General features: G+C 35.5%; 1 protein-coding gene across 4 annotated transcripts in view; it reads left to right on the top strand.

The window, feature by feature from the left end:
- LOC120525764 (leucine-rich repeat and fibronectin type-III domain-containing protein 2-like) overlaps positions 1-21,586 on the top strand; it is a 904,115-nt gene that overhangs the window by 153,530 nt on the left and 728,999 nt on the right. For all 4 annotated transcript variants that reach the window (XM_039748348.1, XM_039748349.1, XM_039748350.1 and 1 more), the window contains exon 2: positions 15,065-15,220. The gene's annotated coding sequence lies outside the window, so the exon portion shown is untranslated. The remainder of the gene's footprint in view (positions 1-15,064; positions 15,221-21,586) is intronic.

The following is a 21,586-nucleotide window of genomic DNA, read 5'->3' as shown; positions in this document are numbered from 1 at the left end:
GGCTGTAGCATTACACAGAGATTATTCATAAACTTGGACAATGAGTCACTTATGTCCCTGGCTTAAATGTATTAACAAGAATGATGTCACATCACACAAGTTCTGGGAAACAACCCTTAACATCATAACAACAGTTAACCATAATAGTAGCAACCATAGAAAAACAAAATGGTACTTTATTTATAACTAATAATAAAATCAGCAAGTCTAAAGCTATATTAAATAGGAAAACAAAGATATAGAAAGATTGTCTGAAGTTTAAAACCACTGGAAAAAATATGCAAGCTCACAGAAATATATCTCAATCTAATAAATAAATAAATAAATAAATAAACCTCTAAATTATACTGAAATTAGTCCCAGTACATCATGGGAAACCAAACATACCCAAATTCTTTCATACAAAGCCTTTTCAAAGTCACCAATTATCTTATCACGCAGGATATTGAAAGAAAAAAAAAACTGTAGTACCCAAAAGAAAATATCATGTTGATTACGGGTGAACATGCAAATTGCTCTTAGATTTGAAGCCAGGCCTGCAGAGACGTGACACAATCCCAACAAGAAAGCAACTACTGCATATTCCTTACAGATCTCCATCTTTTTGAATAAAGTCTTAATCAATAAATGTATAAAAGTGTTCAAAATGCCTTTGTGAGTCTAGAATGGATAATAATGGAAAACTTAAATTATTCATCAGTTTTCTAAGAAAAAAATACCAGACTAGTGAAGCAGGCCATTTTATAAATTCAATTTATTAGGATTTCCCAATTTTAAATGTTGATGATAATAATAACAATAATAATGATAATGGCATGCATTTGTGTAGAGCTGATATGTATTATACGCTCTTAAAAATAAAGGTTGCCATAGTGGTTCTTCAGGAAGATACCATAGGAGAACCATTTTTAGTTCCCAAAAGACCCATCCACATGAAGGTTTCAGAAAGATCCTATATTTATTTAGATCAGTAACAGGCTTCTTACAGTAAATAGCCATGAAAAGATGGAAACGGGTTTGTGAAAAACAAATGAGTTGTGATTTTAAAAGGACTCTTGCTGCCTACAGTAACATAGGCTATGTCCCGAATTTCTTAATCTGCTAGTGTTCTACTAGGTAGCCTACCATACATTCAAATTTCATTTTTATACCTATTAGGACATTCTTCAAAGCACAAAGAGCCAGCATCATATGCAAAGAACCCTTCCCAGAATGAAATGGTACTTTGTCAAGCAAAAGGTCTACAAGGAACTGCACAATCCAGTAAAGAACCATAAAATGTCATTACAGAATCAGTATGTTTAAGAGGATGGGTCACAGGGAGCAGGAAACTGGTCTGGCAACATCAGACAGGGTTTCATTTTGATGTCATTCAATTCTACTACAGAGCAGTGACTTTACCCAGCGAATTTATTTTTGCCAGTTCAACTAAAATGCATATCTTTGGGTGGCAACCCGAGTATCACAAAATGTAAACTATAAAAGTTATTGATCTGTTGATGCTGTAGCAGTTGAGAGGTGTAATATTAGAACAGAGAGAGTGAAGAACTTAAAAAGAGATAGAGGGAGATCATTAAATGGCCATCTGCCATATTTCTAGTGATTTAACTTACAGTCCAGTATTAACTGTGACTAAAGAGAAGATTCATAACCTTTTTTACATTCAGAATTTTAAGCAAATTTCAGGCATTAATATTAGCATTAATGTTCTGGGTAACCATACATATCCATTTGTATTGCTACTTACATTTGAAGGCAGAGGGAAAATTTGCTATACAAGGGACATTTTGCTAAAGCTTAAAAGATTTCTCTATTTTTGTATTATGCCATTTAGCCCAAGAAGCACTTTCACAATGTTATCACACACTGCAGGACCCAAACTGCAGAAACATTACGTACATCCTCCCACATTGTAGTAGCTCTGTGTGAGAAAGAGCTGTCATTTCAGCTTTCACACAAAAGGGACTGCCAATAAATAAGCATGAGCCAGAAATGGTTACTTTAGTTATTAGAAAACCCTAAATGAAATCCCAGCATTCCTTCATGAAAGAGAAAAAAATGTTGCCTCTTCTTATCAGTTGAATATGTAAGCAAAAAGGTGCATTATTGAAAGCTTAAAATGCATTGCAAGGAAAGTAAAATAGCATTATTGATTTGAATAAGTTGCTGTAATTCACACCGGTGGCACCACTAGGCTGAATATTTATATTGATTTACATTACAAGTCTTGGAATCGGTCAAACAATTTGTAAATGTGTTCTTTGCAAAGCTCTAATGCCAGTAAGGTTTAATCATCCTCTGTTCTGAATTTTATTCATATGCTGGAAAGGAGAACTCAGAATGAATACTCTCTTTTGGCAACATTAGTTCAACAATTCAGAGAGGCAGCAGTGCAGTATTTGCTTTTGGACACTTATTTATTATAGGGACATTTTTGTTTTTGACACACCATGAAAATGAATAGAATTGTGGGTGCACACTTTCAGCATATCTGGGAGGGGTGATCATATTTCATGCAGTTCAGCAGTCATAAATTTTGATTCAGAAAGATTTATTTGCAGATTCATACCTTCATATAGGCCTATGTGCAAGATCTTTATTTTAACTTACCCCTGGCTACTGTGATGAAGACTAACACAATGGAACTTTTATTTAATGAGGCAAATGATACAGCTGTCAATGGAAAACACTGTAATAATGAAAACAGTCATCAAAATCCTGCAATAGTCAGGTAGTGCTATATCAATGGCAGGAACCAAATATTTCATTTTCATTCCTCTTAGTTGTCCATCCATCCATCCATTATCTAACCCGCTATATCCTAACTACAGGGTCACAGGGGTCTGCTGGAGCCAATCCCAGCCAACATAGGGCGCAAGACAGGAAACAAACCCTGGGTGGGGTGCCAGCCCATTGCAGGGTGCATACACACACACACACACACACTAGAAACAATTTAGGATCACCAATGCACCTAACCTGCATGTCTTTGGAAGGAAACCAAAGTACCTGGAGACAACCCATGCAGACACGGGGAGAACATGCGAACTCCACGCAGGGAGGACCCGGGAAGTGAACCCGGGTCGCCTAACTGCGAGGCAGCAGCGCTACCCACTGCATCACCATGCTACCTTCCTCTTAGTTGTTTTTTACATTAAACAGTTTTGCAAACTTAAATTATAACACACTAATATCGATTTCTTTTAAATTATTTTACAAAAAATATTTCTAAAAGAGATTAGAAATTGTTTATCGTCTAAATAAAATATCAGAAATATTATCAAACAGAAGAAAAAACATACAGTTAATTCTCATCTCTTTTATTCTCCATGTGACAGTTTCATGTTGTCCATGTGTTTACGTGGATTTTCTTTGGAAACATCAACCATTCAAGAAAAATGTGATTGCCAGATTTATTGGTGACTGAGTAGGCATGATGAACTTGTATCAAGTTGCTGCCATAGGCAAGAAACAAGGTTGTGGATGAAGTAAAAGAAAAATAAGTCAGTGAGTCTTTATTATGAATATAGACCAGGAGATAAGATATATTCAAAGAAAAAAGCAATGGTCAAAGCCAGAAGAAAATTACTGTCAAACCCCCTAATATTAAACAAAATATTAAAATCCTAAACACAGGAAGAATTCTAATAACTGACATCGGTAAGTAGATTTGCCCATATTGTTATGTTTTTATCCAAATCTCTGGAGATTTGGAAATGCACACTGTGACCTTTACACAGGCCCATCAATGACATCATTCATCACACGCTACACTATAGATGAATCATGGGAAATATTGCCATAGCAACAAAGAATGCAAGAAGCCCCAAAATGGTAGAACACATGATTAAAGCATGACAGAGCTTCAAAAATAATAGTATAAAAATAATAACTTTTATATGGCACGCCAAAGAACAAAACAGAATTCCTTTGGTAAAAAAACATCGAAAAAAACATATACTTATTTTTTTTTTTTAACATGTTATGAATAATACTTGACATTCTTTCTCTGACACTCTAGCACTGAGTGGTAACCAACAAAATATTCTACAGAACTGATTCAAGTAACGTACTGGGGTTCCATTATACCAACAGAAATGTGCCAGCTTAATGCCTCAATGTGACTGTAACAGCCAAGCAGGGCCGGTGCCACCATTTAGGTGAATTAGGCATTCGCCTAGGACACATCATCACCGGGTGGGTTAGCTACCGAACAGCTGGTTGGCGCACTAATAAGCTTGGCTTAGGGTGCAAAATAACCAATAAAAAGTTTTTCTTTCTTTTTAATTTTGTGCTTTTTAGTCAATCTGGTATGTGTTCAGACCATAGTTTGTGTGTATATATTTATTTATTTATCTAGATAGATAGATAGATAGATAGATAGATAGATAGATAGATAGATAGATAGATAGATAGATAGATAGATAGATAGATAGATACTTTATTAATCCCAAGGGGAAATTCACAAATCCCAAGGGGAAATTCACAAATCTACTTATTTATGTATTTATATTTAAAGACCTTCTGTAAAAAGCCAAATATCTGCCAGGGGACAACTAAAAGTCTGTCTATATATGTAGATATCAAGCTATCCATCTACCTATCTATTGGAATAATCATTCTTGACAAATGAAAGGAGGAATATATTATATATTTATTGTATTTCATTGATTTCTTTTTTGTTGTCTCCTCCCCAGTCAATATTTATAAACACATTACATTCCTATATTCATTTCGCACCCCCACTTTTTTGATTATAGGCCCAACTAATTACATAACAGGTAACTGACATGTTCTCTCAATACAAATGTCTTCAATGTTGGTAATTTTAATTGCTGTGTGTAGCTTATCTATTTTGTCTGTAAATAAGTTGCTGTGTGTGTGACAACATAACTGTCAATGGCAGTGCTAGATCTTTTTTTGAGGATATCATCATTAATCACATGATCTTTGTTCACTTACTGGTTTTAACAACCATAGGGTATTTAGCAATGGGTGCTTTCACTGTGAACTGCCTGACTGGTCAGGAATTTCGCAGTTATCCCTAAGCCATGTCATGTCATTAATTGAAAATGCTACCCAGATTAATTGCAAAATTCTTACTGTCAGGGTGAGCAAGCTGAGATCAATTTGCAGGTATTTATTAATTTCTCAATGTAATCAGCACAATTAACTGTAAAAATGTTCAGATAAAGGCGCTGTCTCAGGATGAATTTGCTGTAGTAAACTGAAATCCCTTTTATTAAATTCATATACAAGTAATATGTGATGCTTAAATGTGTCTGAATAAGGTTGTTATAAGGTAGCCTGGATCAACCCAGGTTTCCTGTATTTTATCAAATATTAAAGTCGGAAGCAGACTTCAGGGTCATGTTATGTTTAATGGTTGACTTCTTGGTAAGTATCCCTAGTTCACATTATTGTAATTACATTTAGTAAATTACAACTTGTATAATCTTTCTTTCAGGTGATAGCGAATACCCTATAAGAGAGGAGATATAATGAAAGATACTCTCGCACATGATCTGTGACAGAACAGACAATTGGTTCATTAAAAGGTTGATAGTGATGTTTGGACTCGGGTAGCACACCATTTTACATCTCCATAAAGGTTTGCTGCATTGTGATGGTTTGTGCAGTAGTGCACAGCAAGCGCAGAAACACGGACAACCTCAGGACATCAACGCAATTACAATTCAAACACACACCTTCACTCAGTCATATTCACAATTATCCTAAACACAAATTTATTAACACACACATGTATATATATCAAAGGTAGAAGGAAACCTGATCATAAAGAGAACAACTGGGTGAACACTGCAAAAGGAAACTCCTTGTGTATAGTTATTTCTCATTGGCCTGCACTAGGAAGACAAAATGGTCAAGGACTGGCCAATTAAGGAACAAAAGAAACATGAAAAGAATAATAAAAAACCTTATCAAAAAAGCCAAAAAGAGTCTATAAACAAAGCTAAATTATTAGTTGGTGCTGATATCTCAACCATAACTAAACAATCTTTTCCACAATCAAACTCAGTTTGCAATCAATTATAGATGTGTTTGTTTGTATCCAAAAACTTGAATGCTGCATGATGTGAGCCACTGTCATTATTTAGTTCTGAAAACAGATGCTTTGCAGGCTTTATCTTTAAGTGAAGCCAAATTGTGTTTCATTGTCAGGGTCACATCCCTCATTTCCAGGGACTCAATCTCCAAGCTCTTTTGACTTAATAAACAACCTGCATAAAAGGTAAGCTTTTCACTATGAACCTTATCTGATCTGTGGATAAAATCAGTTATCCACACTTAAATAGAGGTGATGCAATGACATCTCAAGGGACCATACGATTAGCTAGGTCATTACTAGAAACAATGTGGTGGTGTCCACAAAACAATACACAAAATGGCAGAGACTGCAAAAAACCCTACCACAAAGTGGCATTCTTATGACTTCACCATCAAAATGTTAAAATAAATGAGTAACAAGTAATACATATCTGAAGATTTAAAAATTGTAAAAGGTATCCCAGGAAAGCTATAAAATGGTTTCCTTACAATAGAATTCTGTAGGAAACTGAGCATGAATCCTGGAGTTGTGAATAAGTTACATTAAGTTCTAAGATAACACTTTCTCTTTATTTTTTATTGTGATTATTATTCAATTCTTTGCTATTATTTTTAATATGTTTATATACTTCTGCCTATATATTGCCATTAGGAGATGTCGTCATCCAGAAACAAGAATTAATTTTCATGAATATGTAGGCAACATTCAGAGAGTCTGAATCAATAAAACCAATAATACTTCTTAAATTAACTGTTTTAGTTAAGTAAATCATTTGATGGGTAAAAAACAATTGTTCTTAATCCTCATTTATCAGTTGTTGTTGAAGATCAAGTAGTGCTCTACATCTATTGTACATTCTGACAAGTATAATATTTTGGGCTTAAATTAATCCTTTTACAAGATCTACTTTATTTTTGTCATAGTAATGTGTCTGCCTTTAATGGAGCAAGTACAAATTGAGTATTGTACTTTTCATAGTGCAGTGTTTGTTTTCACTTTCTAGACCTACTTTGAAAAAGCTCAATCTGCCAGACCAAATACGTCATTATAAAGTAATGAAACTCATTTTCTTGCAAAGAATAGTGTATGATCCTGAGGAGATGAGACACTGTGATCGTAAAATGGGAGTATTCCTAAAATATCAAGGATTAATAAAATTGTTGTAGGCGGCAGAGCAAGTGGTAACAATATTCCAAACTCTTTATGCCAATATGAGAGCAGTTTCATTAATCCCATTATTTAAATCTAATTTAATGACCTATCAGTTTATCAAATTTGACATTTGGTGACATGGTTGAAGTTTGAGATTTAAACTGGGAAAGATATTAGAAGAGTGAATCCCAGCTCTTATGTTAAAATGAGTTTTTTAACACGTGCAATAAGACAGAGATTGAAACTGTTTAAGGGAAAATTTTGCAGGAATGTCAAATTTCTTCATCATAAGCTGCTTTAATAATGGAGATGAGTCAGAGTGCATCAGACTTGTGGAGGACTTTGTCTTGTGTTGCAGGGAGAACCACCTGCAGTTTAATATCAGCAAGTCAAAGAACCTCTGACTCCAATCACCATTCAGGGTGAAGATGTGGAAGTGTAGCCGTTGCTTAGCTGCAGACTGTACTTCCTGAGGAGACCTAGGTCATGTGATATATGCAGCAAGATGCTGAAAATGTTTTGACCAGTACATAGAAACCATTGTATTGTTCTATACTGTAGTCTCCTGGTGAAACAACTTGTATTCAGATGATGCAAAGTACCTGACCAAAGTTATCAGAAAAGCCTGCTCTACCACAGAGCTAATACTGGACACACGGGAAGCTGTTGTAAAAAAGAAAATGGTGGCAAAATTGGATGCCATCATTGAAAACTCCCACCCTTACTCTCCAGAAGGCAGTCTCTTGGAGTACTTTTAGTTACAGGCTCATTTCTACATGGTATGCTTCTGCCTACTGCTATCATGCAATTCAGTACTTCCTCCTGACGTCCCAGACTAAATATTTTTACTGTATGTTCACTTGTATTTATTTTGCTGCTTCTGTACAATATACATTAGCTATCTATCTATTGATTAATTATATTATTTATCCCATGATTCTGTGTCATTTTTTTATGTTTCTTCTTCTGTATGTGGCCAAATTCCCTCTTAGGATTTATAAAGTTTATCTAATCAAATCTTGTCTTCAGATTCCTAGTCTTATTCTTTTTTCAGTGTACCTTGGTACGTGGTATCAGTCCTAATTTGACAAAAACAGTCATCCTGTCCTTCAATTAGGTAGAGAAGGATGACATGAGCATCATCATTGGCAGACTTAGTGTCACATCTTTATGTTATTTTATCAAAATCATGGACATTAACCGATTATTTGTATTACTTACTTAGTTTAATTACGTAGTAGACAGGACTTTAAGAACATTACTAAAAAGGTTATGTACTGTTTAAAATCCTTAAATGATCAAATTCCCCCGTGTACATCAGCCTTTCTCCCAAATTTTAAAGAACTGCAGTTTAGGTTGATTGGTGACTCTAGATGTGAATGAGTGTGTCTGTAAGTGACAAAGCATGAGTGAATAAGTTTAGTAACACATGGAGTCATGTCCCAGTTTGCATCCAGTTTTTGGATGCTGTGGGGAAATGTTCTTACAGGAACTGCTACATTAAAAAAAAAGATTTGTAAATAATTAATCCACAAATTATTGTGATGTAAATATGATAATTGGTACATTCTTACATTCATGTACCATCTAGATTCATAATATTGTAATAGACCTGTGTCCCTCATTAGAAATCAGCTTTCAAAAGAACTTTTATCAGGTTTGTTTGTTATTAGTTATCCATTTTGCTCACTAAAGTCCTCAATTCATTTGTGGGTTTTTCTACAATCGCACAAAAATGGCAGAACGAAAATTTCACAAAATTTTGCAAGGTTGTTGTTAGTCCCACTTAAAATATACACAATACAAAAATATATTGTAATGGGGACAATCTAAATCTAAATGGCTGAGTTGATCTTGATGAAATTTTGCATGTATAATAAACCACGATTTTTGGCATTTCAGAAATTTCATTGGGAAGGGTGGTTATAAAGGTGGATAAAAAATATATGACTCCAAAATGACAGAGTCAAAATGAATGAAACATTGTATGCCTATTATGTTGATACAATTTAAAATCTAGGCTGTAACGCCTTTTGAATGTTCCGTCGCAAAGTAGGGCTATAATTTGGGGAGCAAAATAAAAAATGTGTTTATCACCCCAAATTGGTTCAGCCAATGGTAAGGAATTTGGCATATGGTTTAGGTTTGACTCAATTTACCACAAAGGCAACATCCCATGTCAGTGGTTCAATTGAAACAATGAAAAGGATGGGAGAGTGTTGTTTGATGGGTTTCCAAACCAATAATCACACATTACTCAAACATGGCTGAGTCTACTTTCATGGAATGTTGCATTATTGTTCATGCTATTTAATATGTAGTGCTAATGGAGGTTTAAGAACGGGAGAGCTAACACGACAAAAACACATATTATTTCACAACAACTTAACAAATATTCACAAAATTTTGCATGCATATAGCAGGTAACTTAAATTAATATATAGAGTTTATGGAGCTTCAAAATTTTCACAATGAATAGTGGTTGAATAGAAGGAACACAACAAAAAGCTGGTAGCTTGTCCTACTTACTTGTACATGCTGTATCAGGGATTCAATTATTCTAGAAGCCATCCAGTTTATTAATTTGGGATTAGACACCTAGAAATACAAAGAAATAGTGTTTATGGTTCCGACACATCGAGTTTCCAGAATTGTGGAATCCAATAATAAACACTAACAACAAATTCTTGACTCATGAGAGCAGAGAAATTGAAAGTTATCAGAGAGCTGGGGTAGATTTCTAATGGGACATTTGCACTTCAGCTAGCAGTGATAAAATGGTTTACCTTTAAAAACACATACACTTTTGCTTCCCTACCATAACCCATCATAGAAATATACCTAGGTAACACCAGATACTTCAGCTAGTCAGCCTTTAAGACCTCATTCAAAAGGTGGTAGTGCAACAATTGTAAATCTGCTGTATGAATGATTGAAAGCAGTGCAATGAAAAGATAAAATGAGAAAAAGATAAAAGGAAGAAGGTTTCTGCTTTCTTGCCTCCATATACACTACTGATTTCTTTACATTTTTTGTTTAGGGTTTGCCTGTTTGAAAAATTTAACTCAAATGCATTTTTGTGGCAACTCTGCTAGTAACTAGTATTACTGTGCACAGCTTGAGAAATGCTATTTTAAATTATATTGAAATGGCACTTGTTACCATATTCATGTTTTCAAGAGTCTCTACTACCTGAATCATCTTCCATTACACATCTTTCACATTTGTGCAGTAAAGACAAAATTGGAAATCATGATGGAAAGCAGTAGACAAAATGTAATTTCAGCCTTTTCCTAAAAGATGTCAATATTCTTACTTTATCTTTTGATAAATTTAGCAATGACTCATAATGCTTTCTTCATGGTAGATGACTAAGTGTAGTTTTATACATGAACAAAACAGAATAAATCCATATGACTGATTTTTTCAAACACTACACATTCCAGGCATTAGAGGTTTGCAAAAGTCTTTTGAAGATTTATAAGAAAGAAGATGCAGGTTTCACTGTACAGTAAAATCTTCATAACTCCATAAATGAAAGTAAAATCTAAATACTTTTCTGTGTGTCTTAATCTTTACTGAAGTAAACCAAATTTATTCACATTCAAACAGGTACAAATCTGTTTGTGACTTACAAAACTCAGATCCAAAGAATCAGACATTTCATTTCTGTTTAAGTGAACTTGTCTCATTTTCAGGTCAAGGTCATCAGTTGATCAAGCTGCCCTGTGGGACATCCTGAGGATTCGCGGGATCCCCTCGAGGTTGCTGGATATCATGGATGGCCTGTACACTGGTACTGTGAGTGCTGTGCAGAGTGGAGGCAGGATCTCTGCGTTATTCCCAGTTGATTCTGTGGTTCGTCAGGGATGTGTTCTTGCTCTTACTCTGTTCAGTGCTTGTATGGACTGGATGTTGGGCAAGGTTGTGGGGTCCAGCAGCTGTGGGGTATCTGTTGGTGAAGAAAGGTCCACAGATCTTGACTTTGTTGACGATGCTGTGATTTTCATGGAGTCAATATAGGCTCTGATCAGAGTGCTCGAGAGACTGTGCAAGGAGTCTGAGTGTCTGGGCTTGCAAGTGTTTTGGATAAAAACCAAGATCCAGGTCTTTAATGACTTCTTGGGCACAGCCGTTTGTTTTGTTTTGCTTCTGTTTGCGGAGGGAGTGTTGACCTTGTTGAGAGGTTTACTTACCTTGGCTGTGACATTCATGACTCTGGCGACCCTTCCTATGAAGTCAGTAGATGGATTGGGAGAGCATGATGGTTCATGAGGTCGCTGGAAAGGGGTGTGTGGCACTCCCGATATCTATGCAAAAGGACGAAGGTCCAAATCTTTAGAGTCCTGGTGCTTCCTGTCTTGCTATATGGTTGCGAGACATGGACGCTGTCCAGTGACCTGAGATGAAGACTGGACTCCTTTGGTACTGTGTCTCTCCAGAAAATCTTTGGGTACCGTTGGTTTGACTTTGTGTCGAATGAGTGGTTGCTCATGGAGTCCCGAATGAGGTACATTACCTGCACTGCAAGGGCACAACGGTTAAGAAACTACGGCCATGTGGCACATTACCCCGAGGGTGATACGGCGCGTAAGATCCTCATTATTGGGGACCCGAGTGGCAGGACCAGGCCAAAGTGTCGCTGACGTAACACCTGGCTGTGGCATATAGAGGGTCATTTCCGGAGGGTGGGACTGGACTGCGTGCCTGCCTGAGGGGTTGCAAACCAGGATCCCGAGTTGTTTCATTGTGTAGTGGGTGCAGCAACACACTGTACCAGTGCATGTTCCCCAGCTTGACTTGACTTGTCATTGTGGCAGGGCTGACGTGATTTTCTCATCCTCAGCAATAGTCCCACTCTTAGTCCAGGCAAGAGATATAATTCCTGTGGCACAGCCTGGGTCTCTGCCTGTGTTGAGCGGAATGAATCCAGAGTTGGACCTCAGTAGATGCCTAAACCACCTTAGTTGGATCATGTTAGTCCAGACGAGCAGGATATCGATTCCAATCCCTCCTGGGTTATCAAACTTGTTAGTCTGTAATATCATTTGATTCTTGAAACTGGAAAATTGCTTGCAGTTGTCGCCAAATTAAAAAAATATATATTTTTGCATTAGTGAAGGTGCAGATAAGAGTAACTAGACATGTTTCAGTAATATGTTGTGTCAAATATAGCAAAGATTGAAGGAACCGTAACTTTCCAGCATCAACAAGCAGAGATTAGAAAGAGATATCATAAAAATGCGCACAGTTTTTAAGGGAGCTAGTAGAGTGGAGGCCAGTTGTTACTTTAAATTGAGTTGTTCATGTAGGACATTGGTCATAGATGAAAGGTGGCTAAGGGAAACTTTCTGGAACACATTCACTATGGAAAGGGTAGCTAGACAATTAGTTACAGCATTAGGTTCAGACCCCTTTTGTGATGTTTTAACCTATAAAGGAAGTAGAAATACCACGTATGGCACTGACAGAAATTAATTAGCTGAATAACAAATAAAAGGGAGTAAAATGAATGTCACTGTTCAAAGAAAATCACTTTGCTTATTGATTACACTTTGCCAGAAGGCATATGCGGAACCAAAGTCTATAAAATGATGACATCAAAATGGAATTTTCTTGCCTCTTGCTCTTAGTTTATAAGAGAACATTGACCATATTATATATTATATAACCACATAGTATTGCTTCTTAATGCGGTGATGATTCAGTGAGTTACAGACTCATACAAGGTTTGAAATACAGGGTTTTGGACCCCCTAATGAACTCAAATGTCTGAAAATCAAAATTGTCAAGAATCAGGAAAGTATATTTAAGCCATTTTAGAATACAGAGAGCTCTTCACAGACTGGACAACATTATATTTTTGAGTGTCTGCAGCCCTCAGCAAGGAAGAGGAGCTCATCCTTTAAATTAGAAGGAATCAAAAAAGAGGTTGGAGACTTTAATAGGAGAATAATAAATCATTAGAGGTTATCTGCTTGTGGCATTCCCTCGGTGATAATAAAAAGTGTGACGGCAATGACATAGGTCTAAAATGAGTGAATATTTGTGTATGATGCAATTTATCTACTTAAGGTAGATAGCAAATTGATTGTATATTCCATAGCACTAGTGTACTGTAGCACAAGCTGAGCCTTGTAATTACCATGCAATATTTTACATACTGGACAAGCAGTAAATTTCGGAGAGATCATGTTTGAAAACATATTGTAAATTCCAACAGGAGTGAAACTCAAGGCTGCATCACATTATGTGATTTTCCAGTAATTTTCAGTTGTAGCTTTTATTTACATGATCTCTTCGAGTCAGAGTCAGAGTTGGTGGGACACTCCCATTAAGTTAATCATGTAATGTGATATACCCAGTAACTCAGTCCAAGTAGTCCACAACTAGCTTCAACAAAATAAAACAAGTCATAAGGGCAGACTCTGTGTACATGAGCTCATCAAAAACTACAGTGTATATAATACGGCAATGAGGAATAAGGGACATTGGTGTTTTGGATCTCACAAACAGAAGAGAATTTCATCAGTCTGATGTCTTGTGTTCGACACACCATGACTGAGTAGAAAAAAAAAACAAAAGGGATGAGATTACAGCTAAACTCGCTGTACCTGTTGGCCCTTTGTACAGTATCAGCTCTGTCAGGCAGCACTCTATTGGCTGCCACAAAATGTTTTGAGCACAATTGCGCTAAAGGGTTGGCATGCAGTTGCTAAAGGTGACATGCCCAGCAATTTTCATTCATTTAAACTAACGTGGCCTGGCAACAAGATCAGCTACTGTAGTTTAGCATGTCAAACTTGCTTCATGACTAAAGTCATGTAATGTGACATCAGTTGTAAGAGATGATTATTCTTCTAGCAGGTTAAAAATCTAAAACACCACAAGTTTAAAAAAAAAAATCAATGATATTGTTCATTCAGTGTCCTGGAAAATTAGGTGAAAGGAGTTATACATGCCTGATTCAGCATTATAAACTAAGTGAGCTTAAACAATTGTAAAGATAAACATAGGTAAAAATTACAGTATCCAAAATGTGTCATACTGATAATTTCTGTTAAAAGTGTCTCCACTAAAGATAGAGATGGTATGATATTCATGGATCTGTTTTTATTGTGTTCTTATTTATTAAATTTATAAAACCATACAGAATAAAATAAATAATTACCATGGAGTCCATGTATGGATTTTGTTTTTGCATTGTGAGTGCATATCTGTTGATTAATGCCAACAACTATCCAATAAAATAAAATAAAAAAACTGCATATTGTAATACAATAAAATATTGAATTCCCAGGTATAGGAAAGTTTTTTTTTGCATTTGCTTGTCACAATTTTGTTTGTATTTTGGCAAATTTCTGTAATGGTAAAAAAAATAATACATTTAATGATTAATGATGGGCAGCACCGTGGTGCAGTGGTAGCACTGCTGCCTCACAGTAAGGAGACCTGGGTTCGCTTCCCAGGTCCTCCTTGTGTGGAGTTTGCATGTTCTCCCCATGTTTGCGTGGATTTCCTCCCACGGTCCAAAGACATGCAGATTAGGTTCATTGGTGATCCTAAGTTGTCCCTAATGTGTGCTTGGTATGTGTGTGTGTGTGCCCTGCGGTGGGCTGGCACCCTGCCCGGGATTTGTTCCAGCCTTGCACCCTGTGTTAGGATGTGGCGGGTTGGAAAATGACTGACTGACTGATTAATGACAGAATGGTTATGAAAGATCCTAAAGCAAAAAAGGCTTTTGTTTTGAGAAAGATAAATACAATCAGTAGATATTTCAATGAAAATTATATGATATTCAGAGAGTTTAATGGTTCCTTGCCTAATTTTGTTCATTTTCAGGAATGGCTGGGATTAAAAATAAGCAAAAGTGTAACAGAGGAGGCCCAGTTTGCTGTCACTCTTGCCCATTGAGTGAATCTATGAAAAAGGATGGACTTCAATGATACTCAAACAGAATTCATCAAACAGTATTTATAACGAAGACGATCACATAAGGTAAAACATAATGTTTTTTTTTTTTTAATTACTGGAAAATTCAGGAGTAAAGTGTTGTTCGATTTATTTTAATCTATGGTTTTAAATTCTTTCTGAGTGAATATAGTACTTATAATTATCTCCATTTGAATGTTATTAAGTGCTGTTAAATGAATGTATTAATCATTCATTGATACTAGTTCATTCATTTATTTGTTATTTTTATTCTTATAATATTGATATCAAGTGAATACATTTCTCAACGTACTTTGTGGTGTGCTCACTATCCCACTAGTATGTGACATAAGCATTCCAATAAACACAGCCTTTTTAAAAATAAAGTTTGATACACAATGTATCAATTTTTCTACTGTGTGTTGCTGTCAAATAAAGTTTTACTCACTAGAAAATATTATGATATATGTGAGAGTAAGTTCCCTTATAATTAAAATATGTACAGTGTTATAGATTTGGCTTGTAAATATTTGAATTTTCAATTCAGTGTAAACAAGAAAAAGGCACAGCTTCTCATAATTGGTTTTATGCTATGCTGAACAGCTGGAAAAAGTGTGCCATGTGGTATTAATATCAGTGTTAGGATGTTCTTATTAAATAGACATGCAAAATGTTTCTATTTTTTTATTTTCAGCTTTTAATATTGTTAGGTTTGCAATTGTTATACTTCCTGATGCTATTTAAACCAATGCATTGTTATTTTGTGGGATGAAGGTATTGTGCTTGATGAGGCATGCAGGGCTTTTCAAATATCCTCCTCTGTCTGTTCTTTCAAAGGCCTAAACTCTTAGTTACATGGTTTCCAATGTCTTCTTTGCTAGCTGCAGAATAATACAGTGTTAGTCTTTGTGGGGAAAACTAATAAAAAACCCAGAAGAGATAGGGCATTACATTGGCAGCCTTAGATATCTTACTAGTGATTTCCATTTGGGAATACAGGAACCTCTAGGCAATGATGAGTCAAGTATGTCATATGTTGAAGTTTTCTCATACTGTTGAGTAAGGAGGTTATCATCTAAATAACCTGTCTGCTGATGTTTTATAAGTGTTATGAAGACCAAAACAAGCCTTGTTAAGATCTTGTTACATAACATCCATCCATCCATTGTCTAACCCGCTGAATCCAAATACAGGGTCACGGGGGTCTGCTGGAGCTAATCCCAGCCAACACAGGGCACAAGGCAGGAACCAATCCTGGGTAGGATGCCAACCCACAGCAGGGCACACACAAACACATCCACACACCAGGGCCAATTGAGAATCGGCAATCCATCTAACCTGCATGTTTTTGGATTGTGGGAGGAAACCAGAGAGCCTGGAGGAAACCCACAGAGACACGGGGAGAACATGCAAACTCCACACAGGGAGGACTCGGGAAGCAAACCCGTGTCACCTAACTGCGTGGCAGCAGCGCTACCACTGCGCCACCGTGCCGCCTGTTACATAACAGTAAATGATTAATAGATACCTAATTTAAAGTGTTATCATTGTTTTTCTTAGACATGTTTTGTTACATTCCTTTTACTTCTCCTTTACCAAGGAGGTTGTCTTGTTTATATCAACAATCAGTGCTGGGCATTCATCCTATATGGCTGATGCCTTCATTTTTTCTTTTATGGGACAAATGGATACAGAAGACATTTGTAAGTGTGGTGAGATGATTACAGTTGACATATTAAGTTTACAAATTGAGAGTAATATAGCAGAAAAATGTGAAAAAGAAGAAACATATTACTTGCCTAATGATTAAAAGAACCAGAAAATAATTTTGGTCAACAGCATGCAAAACAAGTCAAAGGCCAAGAAAAAAGTCATAATCAAGTGACAAGAAAAAAAAATGAAAGGCACAAGTCACTAAAACAAACTCAGTGACAACTGCTGCCTTTTTATAAAGGGTCTGCTTATGTACTGTGTAATCACAATTAATGTGACGGCAGCAGTAATCTGGAGGAGTGATGAGTAAAGAATAGCAAGCACGATGGGTGACCATGGACATGATCAAGGTCGAAGTTTGACGGATGGGGTGTATATTATTATATATTTAAAATTAATTTACCACATACAGTATACTCGGAAGTAATTTATATACAGAAATATTGTAATGTACTTTTTCAAATGCATCACAAGTGCAGTTGTTTTTATAAGCTTTTTGGAATAGGGCATAAAATTATGTGTTTTTATAAGGGTATGAAAAAGTTAAATAGCTTTTAATTTAAAATATAAATGAATACAATAAAAACTTAAATAGTATTGTGTGGCATAAAGATAACATATGCTATTATAAGTGCATGGAAAAAATAGCATGCCAAAACAGCAATTAATCAAAAGTGTAACAGAGTACTTTGGGTAGTCTGAAACCAAGAAACAATTTGATAATTGATCTATAAAATAATATGTCAAGGCTTTCATTTTATATTAAATAGGAAGATTTATTATATATATAAGATATATAAATTAAATTATATATTCATAAAACCATTAAATGTCCTATATTGGATTGGTAGGATTCATAAATGAATGCAGAGATAGATTGATGCAGGTTGCTGTGCATTACCACGGTTCCCCAGAAACCGAGATGACACGCAGAGCGATTTTTCATCTGCATAATCTTCTTCCTTCTTTCACCACCTGGCCACACAAAGTTTTATCCTGGAAATGTTGTACAAATCTTTACAACATCTAGGTCATTGAGATTCTGCCATGGATTAAAGTTTAAACTGTATTCTAGGTAGTAGTTTTCAGTTGGGGTTACCCAAAACTGTCAGCATCAGGTAATACTGCCTCCTGCTGGGTCAAGCTCACCCTCACTATTTAATATGTTAACTTTAAAAGGCTTTGTTATTCACCAATTTGGACCACTGATGGAGCCCATCAATAATTTGAGTGGCTTGTTGACTTTACACATTATACCTGAGTCAATTTAGAATTAGATTTATTTAAAGGTTGAGAACTTTTTTATTTGGATTACTTCCATGTTTCATTTTGTACAAATTTTTGAAAGACTTGGACATTTTTCTCATCTAACATACCACCAAAGATTTGAATATTATGATACAATCATAATTTATTTAATTCTATATTAAAAATTCAAGACTGCAAAATGTGGAGAAAATGAAAGATTTCTCAGAAGACTGAGTAGCCACACCAGTATATAAATGCACTAAATAAATGACATAAATCACATAAAAATTAGTCAATATCAGTGTTGCAAGGCCTCATTTATCCAATTATCTCTACATTTTTAATTCTTAACCCATCAAGGTCAAAATCCCTTTAATAAATAATTAATTTGATGAGGGTCTTTTAAATGAGAGGTTAAAATGATTAGGTTACCAAGTTAATGGTTCTGTAGTGTCAGCAAAAGAATCTCTTGCAATCAATTTATTTTACTCAAGTCCGTCTGAAGAAGGTGCACTGTTTCAAGGCCCACCCTTCAAGATATCTTTGTGTCACAGAGTGCTATTATCCACAAAAGAGTTTACACATAATCTCAGCTTCTGGTTACTTCTTGAAGTTAAGTTTACACATAATTTCAGCTTCTAACTATTTCTTGAAGTTAACACACTGCTTCTTTTTAACATACTTTTATTTGTCCCTTTCATTAATCCAATTTTTCCACTGTAAGATGTGCAGAGCCATTTCCCATTCTGTCAGCATCAAGTATATAGAACAATCCATAACTGGTCAGAATGCCAGATCAGACAGACATTTACACTCACACCAGGTCAATTGATTATCTCAACTGAATCTAACAACATGTTGTAAGGATGTGGGGACGTTTGAGTGCCAACTTTGCACACTTTCAGCTGGTGTTATATTCACACTGTTGTCTGTTTTCCTCTGGGAATCACATGCCCAATCATTGTCTATTTGGAGTTTGTATATTTACCCGGCGACTTACCAACATCCCAATAATGGGCATGTAAGGTGAATTGATAGGTGTAAATTAGCCCTGTGTGGCTAGTTGTGGCCATGAATGGGCTCTGTAATGGACTAGCACCCTGTTCAGGGATGGTTCTGGTCTGGCAAATCTCAATGAGCCAAAAATGACTGAAGTCATTCTGAGAATGTTATGTTATTTGTATTTTAGTGTTCATTTTAAATGGGGTACTATAATTTTACATTGCAAAGACACAACTAAAAAGGTGTGTACCAGGGAAATAGTCAAATTTAATGTGGTCAGACAAAACAAACAAACAAACAAAAAAAAAAAACAACTATAGTGTGTCAGACAGCAGTGCTTTACTTTCTTCACAGAGGGCTATGTCAGATCTTCCTCCTTTTAGTTGACACATTGTTTTCAAAGATTGAAGATACAAACTAGTATGTAATATTCAAAATCAAGGCCATATAGTACATATGTGCTTTTCAGCCGGTGATATCTCGAGTGCCATTTTGTATATTGGCATGTCAAGTAAACAAGTTTATCTGTCTGCTCTGTTCTTTTTAAAAATGGAGAAAAACAGTTTAGGCAACTTTTGTTTGATTGTATTTGTTTAGGAAATAAAAGCATCACACAAAATTACTGACCTGTTAGGAAATATCTTTTGGCAACCTCATTTTAAGGTTTAAAATTAGTTTTTGTAATCATTGGAGAGTAAGGTTTAATTGTGGTCTTCTATGAAACTAATTGGGATTAAGAGTAGCAAAATCATATGCGTTTAGTTTTGAAACATTTCTGGTATCAAGTATGTTTTAATATTTGGATTTTGTTTATGATTTTGGTGTTTTTTTCAGTTTTATCCAGCAAGTATTAAACCTTATTTGTATTTCTTAGGTAATAAAGATTAACAGTCTAGTGAGCACGCCATTTCTTTCTGGTTTGGTAGGATATGACTTTAATCATTTAACAGCTGCTAATTTAATGAACCCTGCACATTTCAACCCATTAGATTTCTTTTTTAGTGTTTAAAGTCCATCGCTTTAGCCCCAAAATAACAGTTTATCAGCTTGTTCCTTTCACCCAGTGGATTAACCACATCCTATAATTTTCCATACACTCCCAAGTCATATCTGCTTATTGTACATCTTTATGTAATTATTATCAGACTTAATGGTTCAAAATAAGATAAGCTACAAGCACTACCTTAGATATTATCTTCCTTGTTCCCAACTTCTTCACTATGGTATCTCTTAAGTAGGTCAACCATTTTGTGTGTGTTGTGTGTGTGTGTGTGTGTAAGTGTGTTAGACGTAGACTCCATTTCAAACCATATGCAGTATTTGATTTATCAAGATCAGATAGTATATTTAAAAATGACTAACATCAATGTGCAGATATCACTGGGCTTCATGTATTCTGAATTACAGTAGGAGGATGTTGTGAAAATGTGTTGAAGGTTAAGGTTTTACTTGTTTTTATTTTTGAAAACCCAACGTGAATATGCAGGACAATACATCAGTAAAATCAGAAAACATTTAAGTATATATTAAAAGGTCCTTTTGCTGTTTCTTTGATTGTGCTGCCAATGTCAGTGTCTTCAGTCTTAGCATTATTCTTTTTACTTGGGGCCATCACTTGAATACCATAGTCACCACATTTAATATTAACAAGGAAGAAAGAGCAAACAGTAGAAGACATATTTTGCATGTCTCAGTATATTTTACAGTGTTTAGTTAACTTGAAGAGTGAACTAAGTAATTAGCTTTGGAAGACATTGGGTGTTCCAAGATACACTGTGAATGTGAACTGTTATTGGCCTCCTTCAGCAGAGCTATGATTTATAAATAAAAACGAACGATAAAAATGTGCAATTAATTGAAATAGAAGTTAAGGTTTCTAAGAAATCATCATTAACACTATGGTGCATATTGATAATAGGCCAGAGGATGTTAGTTAATTCAATTGTTCCAACATAAAATATTTTGCAGGTTTTAAACTGCACCACTGACCATTATTTTTGGAAATCTTGGATCCAGTCCCACCCCAAATTCTGTGTACTGGAGCAGAATATAGCTAAACAGACAATACTAAAGTATCATTTTTACTTCATCATGTTGTGCCTAGCCAAACAAATGCATGCCACATGACAATGCAAAGTACACAAAATCCTCATGGTGGAAAAATCTGTACAAAGAATTACTAAATGTTATTCTTAATACAAGAGAAGAATGAAGAGTGCTGTTTCACAACTCCGCAGAAAATAGTTTGATATATAAGATAATTGCTGTCTGTTTTGCATTTGCTTGTTCTTCTTAATGTCAGTTATGTTTTTATTGGGAATTTCAAATGCTTGCATGTTCTTCTTCATCTCAGGTAGGTTTTTATTGGATATTTGAGATTCCTGGCATATTCTAAAACCGTACATGTTAGGGCTACTTATTTAACATGCAATGAGCAAGTTTGAGTGCCAGTTGGAATGTCTTCTGCTA

This window comes from Polypterus senegalus, chromosome 3 (assembly GCF_016835505.1).
Source record: "Polypterus senegalus isolate Bchr_013 chromosome 3, ASM1683550v1, whole genome shotgun sequence".
NCBI classification, from domain to species: Eukaryota; Metazoa; Chordata; class Cladistia; order Polypteriformes; family Polypteridae; genus Polypterus; species Polypterus senegalus.
This window is presented reverse-complemented; position numbering and strand designations above follow the sequence as displayed.